Below are 14023 nucleotides of genomic sequence, written 5' to 3' on the forward strand. Positions count from 1 at the left end.
GGAAAATCCTTATGATATCTTGATATCATAGCACGTTATTTCTTATCCAACTAATATTAACTTCATAATCCACATCATCAAAAAAAATTCTTTCGGCCTTCTTCTATCTTCAAAATTTCTCCAAGTTATATCATTAATAAAGAAGGCAAACGAAGGCAAACAAAGGACTTATTATGCATTTTGGTGGTATGTCCAGAATAAAGTCATGTCTAAAGACTTTTATGTGTAAAGAATGGGTTTTATGTGTATGTCCAAGACAACGTCTTATCCCCAAGACTTTCACGTGTAAAGAAGGGTCTTTATATGTCATATCCAAAACAAATTCTTATCCAAAGAGTCACAATAACTTAACCCTTTGCTTCCATGTTGAAACTTACCCAAATGACAATCCAAAATGTTTTAATTTATTACCAATTTGTTAATTAACTTGGTAATTCCCCACTAATTTAATAATTAACCAATTATCCACATAATTAAGAATCATCTCAAATTACTTAAAATATCACTCACTTTTTAACCCACTTTATATATCTTATAATCACGGTCTCGTGGTACCTTGTATGACACTAGTCCATAAATACGAGATATTATTGCTTGGACCGTATTTTGTCCCCAAAATGTCAAACTTCGACGAAACTCATTTAATTTTATTTGCTTACTCTTTCTCCTTCATGAGCTTACTCATCACTTATTTGAAATAGCATAATGCTTATAATCTCAAAATAATCTCATTCCCGAACTTACGTCGGTTAACTTACGATGAAACTTTAACGTACGAAAATGCGGGATGTAACATCTTATTTCCAAGCTTTTATCAATTTACTTATAGCATATTTTTAAGTACGAAAACATGGGGTGTAACATCATTCCCCCCTTTGGAACATTCGTCCTCGAATATTGACTGATGTACTTATCACTCTCATAACCCATTACTCTTGCGAACACTTTAATACTCTTCTAGCCATGTAGGCAACTATTCTTTGAATAAATCCAAAGTCTAGGGTTTTCCCCTCCTTTAGTCCTCTTTCTTATACCACGACTTGTGGTCGAAATCTTTCCAATATCGTAACTGTTGCTGCCCCCTATCATGCAGCCTGTATGACTCTGACTTTGTAAGTGCGATTATGTGACTCTTCTCTCCTTTTCCCTCCAGCTTTTAGCCAATCTCTGGGCCTCACTTTGTAAACATATACAGAGCTTGAAAAGATGTCCCTCTGGGAATTTATAGGTATACTTGAAGTTCTTTGCTCGGTACTTTTTTTGAATATTACGAATATTGCTATATCTTATTTCATAGATCCGCTTATCCATTCGTATGACTTTACTGCATCTAGGTAGTCATACTATACCAAAAATCTTACTTTGATTTATCGCTACTGAGGTCTGTTACCGAACTCCAGGTTACTTTCGTTACTTATCCCATATGTATAAATCTAAGTCCTTTAATTCTTCCTCATTACTTGTTCATCTTAAGAATAATAGCCTAATCTCACATCATACTTTGTGACTTGTGTTCATCCATTGTTGATTCACCTCAAAATTAATCTATCATCTGCCACTACTAACTTGATCTTTTATATAACATTGCCGCGAGGGCTCACGTCTCATTGGGGACATCTGGGGTAATTAGATTGATCCATCTAGGGGCGATACTACACTTTCATAACCGTATCTAATAATATCTCAATGTGATTCACCTTACGTGGGTATTTTTAATCCCGTACAATTTACTAAATCCTCTTCAAGTCATTACTCAATCGAAGGCCCAAACATCATTCTTTATCCCTCACAATTACACCCTCATTATACTACTAGGGTAGTATTCCATTTATTCTAAATGCCATTAGTCTTAGACTCCTTTGAGTTCATTCAGGCTATACTGAGCTTGTATAACTTAGAGAAACCATCAGCTCTTGTTGTTTTCATGGGCTTAATCATGAGGACTTATCCATTCTCGTCACCTTCTCACTCGCCCTTTCTTATCTTTATTCCCGACTTCCTAAAACCTTGTCGCTTTACCATATTTAGTTTTCCACTTACACATATCCATTTATACTACTCGTAACCTCCCTTTAACTTGCTTGCACCATATATTTCCTTACATTATTTCTAGAACATCGAGTGAGACATCGCATTGTCTCAAACTCTTCTTTACTCTTGTAATTTAGACCTTTCGATACGTCGAACCCATAGGCTGGAAAATATGCCGCTAACGACACCGCTATCATTCTTGGATACTGAATCCCAGTACTTCTAGCCTTTTGTCCGAAGTACTGACAATTCACAACCTTCTGCATTTGAGTATCTCGCACGTTGTTCACCTTTACCTTACTTACCTTAAAAATCTTACATCGCATCTTCTATATCTTTCATGACCTCCCTTCCACATAGGTATGATTCACATCCACAACTTGAAGCTCTATTATAATACTCGCACCTCCTTACACAATTCGGTGAGAGCTTCATACTGACTTGTTATGAGGTTGGTACCCTTCTAACTAGCTTTATCATGGAGTCATTATAGAATGTGGTTGTTGTACTCTCTTGTACCTCTAATATTAAGAGTGATTGTGTAATGTTCTTAATATGATTTCTATAATTGTCTGGGGCCAATAATCAGACTCATGATTCACTTGGTTGATGTAACTCTTTAGTTTCCTCTTCCTTTTGATCAGCCTTTATGTAGGCTTAAGCTATCTTCTGATCTATGGCTCATGGAATTTAGTTATTACTTTAACCTTTCATGGATGCTATGGAAAAACATGATACAATCTTGCAATGATTCAATCCTTTGTCTATGACTTGGACCCAATTCCTTCCTTTAACTCATACCAGAGCCTTTTACGGCTGATCATTAATCAAACAATTCCTTTAATTCCATTTCAACTTTCTTCAAATGTAAGCAATTGCTTTTCCTAGTCTTTTGCCCCCTTGTTGCGTGCATACTTAGCTTATCTGAGTTCTCACGCATGCCAAAATTTTTGTGCAACTCATATGGTCTCGAATATTACTTTTAGTTTTACTCGCTTATTAGCCATTGTAGGTGCCACTTTCTTTTAGAGTACATACAATTTTGTAGTGAGACTGTTGTTACACATCCATTTCCTCCTTAGGTTACTGAGCTTAGGTTGAAGTCTTCTTCCTTACTTCCTCAACTAGTCTTTCATTGTAGTATTTAGGGAGGATCCTCTGACTCTTGTAAAGCCGTGAGCTTATTACATTGTATACTCAACGGACCTTTTAATGTCATTCCTTGCCTATAATTATCAGTAGTTACTTACTTATACCCCTTGTGCTTGTAGGGTTGCTTCTGAACTTGATAATTTGACTGTCTTCTCAGTGGCGCTTTCTTTTATTTCCGTGACACTCATACGATAACTTTTAACTTCCCCAACTCCTATATGGATATTTTTCAAGGATCATGATGTCATAACTGTGAGTCTGAATTCCCCATATTGAGGTTCCCTATCTTTATCTTGCACGATCTGTTGATTTGTCTGTATTCTCTTGTCTAGCCATAACTAAGCTCTTTTTGAATCAACTACTAATTGTTTGTTGGCCTATTCCCGTATCAATATTCTGCGTAATCTTTCTTAGGTCATTTCCTTTGTCTTAACTTACCTCTCGCATTGGCTTCTTATTAATCAATAATATCTCGGGCAGGAATCCTTACTTCCTCTCTGACGTCGTGTTTGCATAATGCTCTGGTATTGTAACATATCTATAGGCTTTGAATAAGTGCAATCTCATCCCTTTTTCATTTTATCACATTCTTCCTTTACCATTCCATAATTACTAGAACCACTTAATTCTGACGTAATATCACGTCATTCCATATTCCCCCCTTTAGGGGAGTACTAAGAGTTGGAGCTACGACAATATACTTATAGATGTTCTACCTCTTCATTTTTCGCGCCCTTTCACATCATCGATGACCCTTACTCTCCTTGCGGTAATCCTTCTATACTAAGGATAACAAAATTCCTTACTCGCGAGGTGACAATTACTATAACTGGTACGTACATTCTCTTAAGCTTAATTTTGCTCACATTGCTTACTTTAGGGAAGTGTCTTCCTGAATAACCATTCTCTGAATTTCTCATGATTCTTCTTCTGTTGTCCATTCTATTATTGCCGATACGAAATCTGAAATTCTCATGATATTGACCATTATCAAATCACTAAATCCCTAATTCATGTTTACTTTATCTTGTTCACTAGCCCATACTGATCTCTATTATTCTGGGGTCTAGCTTTTCCTATTGGTATTCACGTTAGAGTCACGAACTTACTTCTTGAAATGAGGATGTGACTTCATGGCCTATACTCTTTTGTTTTCTTGAGGCCTATCAACTCTCATTTCTTCCTTTACCTGACTATAGACCCGTTAAATACCGTCATCTTTTTTATCTACCGTTGTCATCCATGTATCGCATCTTACTCATAATTCTTCCTTATCTCTCTTCTCGTTACTCTACTAATATTTCTGCCTATCCCTTTCTTGTGAAAACTTCAGCAAGACATTCTTTTGTTTTTTGCTCCCCTTGCTTCATCCATCGTCTCTTCGGGTTGCTCAACATCCTTGCTCTACTACGGATGAGAGTCACACTAAGGTAATATTTATCCCTTCCAGGCTTTTAGTGCCTATCTTCTGATTTTTTTTGTCATGCTAGTATTCACATATAATTGTAATATTATAGAGTGCACCATCTGGGTATCTCACAAGAAGATCTATTAGCACATTTGTAATACCCTTCGGAAATATCAACTAACGCAAACAATCCATTCACCATTTTGGGGTTACTCTAACCCCAGCCAAATCCTGATGTTCTGTCCTTTTCTTAAACTACACTTGTTAGCCCCCATAGGGCATAACTAAGATGGCTACGATTAATCATACATACCTCTGTTACTGTTGAATATAACTCAAAAAACTTATATTCCTCTGCCTGAATTATAAACACCGTTAACCTTCATTAACTGGGAGCCTCGTACTCTACTTCATCTTACTTCTTTTACTTGTTGAAACTTATATTTATCTTCTGAATCTCTCATTGTCTTTCACCATTAATGTGGATATGGATTCTTGCCTCAAGACTCCTTATCAAGAGGCTTACACCTTTCAGTACGCATATGATCTGCTGAAGGCCTCACATTTTATTATCGTAAGCATGATGCAAATTCTAGTTCCTCTAACTCAACTCTTCCATAGTCATGTCTTTTACCAACGTCTTTCTGGATATAGTTATCATCTTATTACGAATAAAATAGAAGTTAGGAATTTGAATTCTTACAATTGAGCTCTACCACATGATTTAGAGTACGAAGAATGATTGACAGTCCTAAATGCCCTGTAGCCTCCTGCTTATAAGTGTGGTACACGACACACACATAAATAAGACTCTACTAGACACGACTTGTAGGCTCCCTAGGACAAAACTGCTCTGATACCACTTTTGTCACGACCCAAACCGATGGGCCTCGACGGGCACCCGGTACCTTACTCAATCGAGTACCAGCATAATATATCTTTTCGTATCAATCTATCATAGGTAAATGAGACAGAGAGGCTATCATAAGATAAGTAGAATAAAACATAGAGAAATACTCGACATTGGATGATCCAACATGTAATCCAAACTTATATATATGACGTACGTGCCTATAAGGCCGACATGATCCTTTATATACTCAAAATATAGGTTGACAAGGCCATACAAGAATCCATATACATGACATCTGTCTACAAGCCTCTAAGAATACATAATATCGTAAAGGTCGGGATAGAGCCCCGTCATATCAAACAATACACATCTAAATTATACTGACCAAACAAGCAACTCCGGAGCAAATGGAGTGCACTAACATCTTCTGCTGAGCGGATCGCCTACTTGGAGGACTCTCGATCTGTCTATCGAGACCTGCGGGCATGAAACGCAGCATCCCCAAGCAAAAGGGACGTTAGAACAAATAATGTAACGAGTATGTAAGGAATAAAAATCAGTAGACAATAGACATGAGAGAAACATAGAGTAAAAAACTCGACATGTAAATATGAATAGCTCTGTGAAATCCTTTAATATTTAAAATGTCATGCATATACGTATAAATGTCATGTCGTGCATAGGTACATGTAATGATAACATAATCAAGTCTCTAAGAGCATCCCATCATATCATCTCGGCTACTTTGGGCAAAATCATCAACGTATACCAGCTGATTAGGTGGTGGTGCGTATATAATGCCATAACCTTTCCATATCCCCCCCATATATATATATATACGCATATATAACGCCATCTGGTCACGGGTCAATGTGCATGTTAAAATCTGTTAATAAAATCTCAAGTACGTCATAAGACCATTATGCCTCTGACTAATATCATGAAATAAATTTTACCAACTTACGTATTTTTGAGACCCATGAATAGATGATAGAATAATATGACACATAGGGAATCAAGAACATCGACATCTCTAGTATTTCTATGAATAGAGTTATTTACAGAATTTGTGAATTTTCTCATTTCATTTGTGTCGTATAGATCATGCCAAAAAGAAAGAAAGGTTAGCCTTAACATACCAGAACCGATCTTTTTGACAACTCTTCCAACACATGCCAATCGCGATGAAACACGTAACTGGGGATCGGAGTGGGGGAAAATCCTTATGATATTCTTGATTCATAGCATGTTATTTCTTATCCGACTAATATTAACTTCATAATCTACATCATCAAAAAAAATTCTTTCAGCCTTCTTCTATCTTCAGAATTTCTCCAAATTATATCATTGATAAAGAAGGCAAACAAAGCACTTATTATGCATTTTGGTGTTATGTCCAGAATAAAGTCATGTCTAAAGACTTTTAGGTGTAAAGAATGAGTTTTATGTGTTATGTCCAAGACAAAGTCTTATCCCCAAGACTTTCACGTGTAAAGAAGGATCTTTATGTGTCATATCCAAAATAAAGTCTTATCCAAAGAGTCACAATAACTTAACCCTTTGCTTCCATATTGAAACTTATCCAAATGACAATCCAAAATGTTTTAATTTATTACCAATTTATTAATTAACTTGGTAATTCCCCACTACTTTAACAATTAACCAATTATCCACATAATTAAGAATCATCTCAAATTACTTAAAATACCACTCACTTTTAACCCACTTTATATATCTTATAATAACGGTCCTGTGATATCTTGTATGACACTAGTCCATAAATATAGGGTATTATAGCTTGGACCGTATTTTGTCCCTAAAATGTCAAACTTCTACGAAACTCATTTCCTTTGATTTGCTTACTCTTTCTCCTTCATGAACTTACTCATCACTTATTTGAAATAGCATAATGCTTATAATCTCAAAATAATCTCATTCCCGAACTTACGTCGGTTAACTTACGACAAAACTTTAACGTATGGAAATGCGGGATGTAACATCTTATTTCCAAGCTTTTATCAATTTACTTATAGCATATTTTTAAGTACAAAAACATGGGGTGTAGCATCAGATTTGTCTAAATGCTTATGTTTGCCATCGCATGTTAGAAAACCCGCCTATAGGGATTTTATTCTGGTTCAAATAAGTTCTGCGAGTATACTATCTGTTTTGTTTCGCATAATTAGATACCATGCCTATAGGAAATGCAATAATTAGTTTAAATTACAACATACTCAGATCTGTTTCTTTATAAATCATGTTTATAGGCCTTAATCAATCGTCACAATCACTTAGTTAATATGCATGTCTTTAGGAATTAATAAACATACTCAATCACTAAAATTAGAATGTACACTCATAGGGAAACTATTATTTGTGTCAACTGCTAAAACTGGAAATCTGCATACCATAAGAAAGCATGTCTATAGGAGTAAGTAATAATTCTGAGCTTTTCTGTTGTCCACTGTCGATTAAATCACTTAGATAACCTGCCTATAGGTTCAAATGCTCTAATTGAAACCAATAGTCAATTACAAAATCACCAGAAATTACTGTTAGCATGTTTAAAATCCAAAGTCACATAGAAATCATGTCTATAGGATTTAATATCCTTAACTGATTAAACTGTCAATACGCCAATATGTTTTGCGCACATTTGCTGCCTTATGTGTGGAGCTAAATTGAGCCTTTATCTGTTTTTTTATGAAAATGCCAACATGTTTTTTGTATGTCGCTTAGTTTTTACAATTTTGAGCAACCTAAGTTGAGTCTAGAACCATCAAAAATAGAGGTCCCAATGCTTCTATGACCATAGGTAAGGGACGGGTAGTGCACGCGTAGGACACGAGTTAGAATTGATTAGAGCGCTTTAGGTAAAAACTCAAAGATAGTAATCGGGTAGCAGGAGATGATAGTCTGTGCCTCCTTAATAATATGAGTAATAGTCCCGTCTTGAGGGAGTTATGAAATATTATTTATGTTGCACGGGGTGATCCTATAGGCTAAAAAACTTAGGACCCCCATCCCTATTAAATGCTTGCTTTGCTTTCTTTGTTAGACTAATTCACATAATTTAAGTTCGGTCGGGACCCACCATTGTGGACCTCGAGAGGTGCCTAACACCTTCCCCTCGAGGTAATTTGAGCCCTTACCCGATCTCTGGTGATGCAAACTAGTATGATCTGAGTTATTTGCAATAGGTGCCCTAACACACCTTAATCTGTTAGGTGGCGACTCTCCCAATAACCAATTCCTTTCCCTTCTCAAAAAGAGTTGTCAAATGTCGAAACCCGATTTCCCGAGAAAAAGGGGATGCGACATACATTAGTGGTGATCTACATGAAGGGCAATCCTATGGTACTTAAAGCCGTACTTACGACATTCTTTTGAGAGAGATGAGCGAACCTTTGACAAATCTTTGAATTGAGTGCTACATTCTTTAGTGAGATTTGCTAATAGAGAATAGAGGAGGAGGAGTTTGGGATCCCCAATGACCGGCACGAAAGAGCGAGCTTCCTTGATGAATAACGTCAACTCTTGATGTTCAAATGTTTCAGTAGAACTATTTGTGCTTAAAAGTTCAACCTGTTGCCTTGTGGATAATTCATAAGTGTTGTGGGTAATTGTTGGTCCAAATTGATGTGTGATTGATGCATCTTTGATTATCTAGAATAGCTCTTCACTTGTGGAGGTGCAAATTACCTTATTTGCTTGAGGACAAGCAAACACTTAAGTTTGGGAGAGTTGATAAGTGAAGATTTTGAGTAATTATTAGCGCCTTTTAGCTTTCATTTTAGTCCAAAAACGTTTAATTGTGTTCTCGAAAACTAATGAAATATGCTCAATTGCAGGAATACTGGAGAATGAGCCCCCAAGATGAAATCCAACTCAAGAAGGAGTGATCTGAACTCAAGGACAAAAACATGCACAGAAGCGCAGAAGTGCGGATTGCAGATTATCATCTACGGCCGCAAATTGTGAAGAAACTCCTATCGGAGATGTGCAAAGTGTGGTCCGCACATGACATGTGCTGCCGCAGAAACTGAGCAAGAGAAAAAGTTCAGAGAACTTGTATCTGAAGTCCAACAGAAGTGTGGACCTCACAATTATTGTGCGACCGTAGAAGAACAGTTATGCGGCCGCAGGCACATTTGTGCAGTCCACAGAAGAGCAAAGTGCGGTTGTAGACATATTTGTGTGGACCGCAGAAAGAGAAGTGCAGCCGCAGTTCTGAATTATGCAGATGCAAGTTTCCAATCCTATCAGGCTGAAGCAAAGTGTGGACCGCACATGGAATTGTGCGGCCGCATAACCTTCGAAAGGGCATTTTTGTCTAAAAATTCCAGCCTTGTATAAATAGAAGAGTTTCACTTTTTAAGGTCAAGATTTGACATCAGCTGCTACAATAGACGGTTTCTTTACTCTCTTTAGTAGTTTTTGCTATTTTGAGCTTTTTGAATATAGATTTCATCATTTTAATTATTAATATGGGTTTAATTATCATTTCTTCTTCTGTTTCTTCTATCTTAAGCATGAGTAGCTAAATTTTCACTAGGGTTGTGACCCAACCCTAGAGTGTAATCTTAATAGGTGTTTGATTTATTGCTTGTTTATGGTTGAGTGTTTATTATTTATCCTTGTTCTTGCTTTTAATTGTAGAATTAATGGTTGCAAACATTAGTTTATGCCTATTTGACTTAGTCTCTATTTGAGAAAGAGAGACTTAGTCTAGGAAAACTTGGATAACAAGAAATTAGGTAAATCAAGAGATTGATAGTCCCAATTAAAGGGTTGAACCTAGGGATAGTAAAACCCGACTTGAGCTTTGTATCAACCGTTTTGCTCAATACCCATTTGGACTTGAGAAAGCCAAATTGGGCAAAATCACTCTCTAAACAAGTGGTATTAAGTGGGTACTCGAGTGTTGGTAGCTATAATACACCCCGACCAATAAAAACAAGCTTTACAATTTACAACCGGCCAGACAAACACCTAGGTGAAGGTCATAGCCTTAGGCCTTTTATATCATTTGAAAAACAATAACAAAAATAATTTCCTAGTTTAAATTCTTAGTTTGTAATATTAATTTACATTAGACCTAGAAACAACCCAATTTTGTGGAAGTGCTTTGAGATAATTCAATCTCATACACTATAATATATACCTCTAAATCCCATTCATAGCTCCCTGTGGAAAATCGACCTCGATTCCTTGTTGGGTATTATTATTGCATCGACCATTTCATAACCTTAAATAGAGGTGTGACTTGGACGAGATCAGTGTGCAATTTCCTATTTATTAGGTAAGTAAAATTTTCATGGGAGCAGAAACTCGCTACCCTTATCTGGAAAATTGGCCATAGCTATGGCTGTGCACGGATCGGATTGGATCGGATTTAGCCTATTTCGGATTCGGATTTCGGATTTCGGATTCTGAAAAGGGCAATCCAAATCCGATCCGAATTAACATTGGATTGGATCAGATTTTAAACTTTGGATCGGATAATTTTTCAGATTATTGGATCGGATTGTCACAAAAATTTTCAACAATTTAAAGTTCATTCGGTGTCTCTATCTCATCTTCCATCTACCAAAACAAACAAAAAATTCAAAATAAAATCAAAAGTTGAAGAATAGAACATGAAATAGAATAAAAGACAGAAGAGAAGAGAAGAGAGGCGGAAGAAAGAGACATAAAATCAAAGTAAAATCGGAAGTTTGAGTCATTGAGACTCTTTTAGTCTTCACTGAAGAGAAGAGAGGTGCAAGAGAGGCGGAAAAATCTAAGTGAGTGAGGGGGTGTGTGAAAAATGAATAAGCATAACCCTAAAATTTTAGTGTGTATTTATATAGGTACATATAATTTCGGATATCGGATCGGATCGGATTAAAATCATACCAATCCGAATCCAATCCGAAAATCCGAAATTTCATAAAACACAATCCGTATCCAATCCGAAAATCCGAAATTTGAAATCCGAAAATCCAAAATAGAGTGGATCGGATCGGATTTCGGATATCCGATCCAAATGCACAGCCCTAGCCATAGCCCTCGTAGTCGCCGCTCGAAAGTTAAGGCCTTATTTCCAATGTCACCCGATAGCTGTGGTGGCCACTTTTCCTCTGCGGAATATTTTTCATAAACCTAAACTCTCAGGTAGGCTGGCCAAGTGGGTCGTCGAAATAAGCGAATTTGACATTGAATATTAACCCAAGACTAAAATTAAGTCACAGGTTTTGGCCGACTTTGTGGCTGATTTCAATCCGGGACTATTACCTCTAGTTACCAAAGAAGAAGTGATGGTGTCAGAATTGACATCAGGAGTTCGGACCCTATTCACGGACGAAGCTTCCAACATGAAGGGTCCAGGCTGGGTATAATACTAACCATGCCTTCAGAAGAAACTGTAAGGTAGGCCATAAGAACTGTTCCTCTGACTAATAATGAAGCGGAGTATGAAGCTTTGATTGAAGGGCTCGAATTGGCCTCAGGACTGGATTCTGAGGTCGTAAAAATCAAATGCTACTCCTAGTTGGTGGTGAATCTTGTCTATGAGATCTTCAAAGCTAAAGAGGAACGCATGCAACAATACGTAATGAAGGTCCAAGCTCTGCTTGCTCGGTTACGGGAGTGGTCAATTACGTATATCCCAATGGAAGAGAATGCAGAAGCAGATGCACTAGCTAACCTTGGCTCATCTACAGAAATGAAAGGATCCGACTCCGATACGGTCGTACAACTTCGGCATTCAATATTGGACACGTATAGCTATTACGAGGTAATTGCTACTAATTTGGTATGGGAATGGAGAAACAAGATTATTGACTATCTCGAGCACGAGAAATTGCCTGAAGATCCTAAGGCATCTCGGGCACTATGTACTAAAGCAGCTCGATACACCTTCAAATGGGGGGGGGGGCAATTAAACATAAGATCTTTCCAAGGCCCATTGGCCCGATGTTTAGGAGCCTCCAAATCTTATTATGTTATGCGAGAAATCCACAAAGGAATTTGCAGAAATCAATCAGGCGCAGTTTCTTTAGTATTAAAATTAATTAGGGCAAGATACTATTCGCCCAAGATGGAACAAGATGCCAAAACTTATGTTAAAAAATGTGATAAATGTCAACACTACACATTGTTGGTGCATCAAACGGCAGAGCCATCACATTCAATTTTTTCACCATGGTCGTTCATGAAATGGGGAATGTATATCGTTAGACCAGTGTCACCGGCCCCCAGTAAGGTAAGATTTCTTTTGATTTTAACTGACTATTTTTCTAAGTGGGTTAAAGCAGGTCCTTATCAGAAGATCGGTTAACATGAAGTGATAGATTTCTTGTTGGAGAACATAATTTGTAGATTTGCGATACATAAAGAGATATCCTGTGACAACGGGCCACAATTTATAGGTGCAAACATCACAAAGTTCCTTGAAGACTTTAAAATCAAGAGGATCACATCATAACCCTATCATCCAAGCACAAACGACGAAGTAGAATCAACGAATAAAGTGATTATGCAAAGTCTCAAAAATAGATTAGAAGTAGCTAAAGGTAAATAGTCTGAAGAGCTGCCATGTGTACTATGGGTGTACTGAACAACGACCAAATCGAGCAAACAAAGAAGCAAAATAGGAGAACCTACCATGAGGTATTTCCGGGCAAACAAAGAAGCAAATAACAAAGCAATGTTATTCAATTTAGAGCTGCTTAATGAGCGTATGGACCTGTCGCATATACGGATGACAACCCATAAGCAGAGACTAGAGAGATATTACAATCGAAGAGCTAACCTCTGTTATTTTAAAATAGGAGATTTGGTTTTAAGGAAAGTAACTTGGAACACTCAAGAGCTCAATGCGGGGAAGCTCACCAGGAAAGGGTCATATGAGTTAGAAAATTAAAATGGAGAAAAGTTGCCAAGCACCTGGAATGTGGTGCACCTCAACAAATACTATTGCTGATGAACCTCGCTTGTACTGAAAGAATGTGCTGCACTCTTTCCCTTTGTCCAGTTTTGGTCCCAATTAATTTTTTCCTGGAAAGGGTTTTAACGAGTTAGCAATGGAAATCATACTACGAAGGAAGCCTCAACAGTAGTAATAAGACTTCAAATGATAAGGCACACAAGAAAAGAGCTACTGTTGAGCGGTTAAATAGTCTTTTGCTCGATTGCAAAGTTCCTACCAGAAAGTAAAGTTTGCTGTCGAACAGAGATTATCCAACCATTCACAAGTGCAGGCCACTGGGGGATTGTTAGATAATCTTTGGCTCGATAACATAGATTCCTAAGGGGAAATGAAGTTTGCTTTGAATTGAAGATTATCTAGTAATTCACTGGTGGAATCCTCAGAGATATGAAACTTCTAGTGTTCAAATTCGCTTTCTTCGCATTCGAACACTAGGAGGAATGATATGAGGATATGGCAACAATGAATGCCATGTCGACCGGAATATGAAACCCAGAAACATATTTGTATCATCAGGACATCTAATGACCTGACTTGTCATTTTAAGAATTAATGTCATGTTGAACGGCTTAAGACCTCAAGCAACTTTGTATGGTTATTTCGAACC

Source organism: Nicotiana sylvestris, chromosome 9, assembly GCF_000393655.2.
Source record: "Nicotiana sylvestris chromosome 9, ASM39365v2, whole genome shotgun sequence".
Lineage (NCBI taxonomy): Eukaryota > Viridiplantae > Streptophyta > Magnoliopsida > Solanales > Solanaceae > Nicotiana > Nicotiana sylvestris.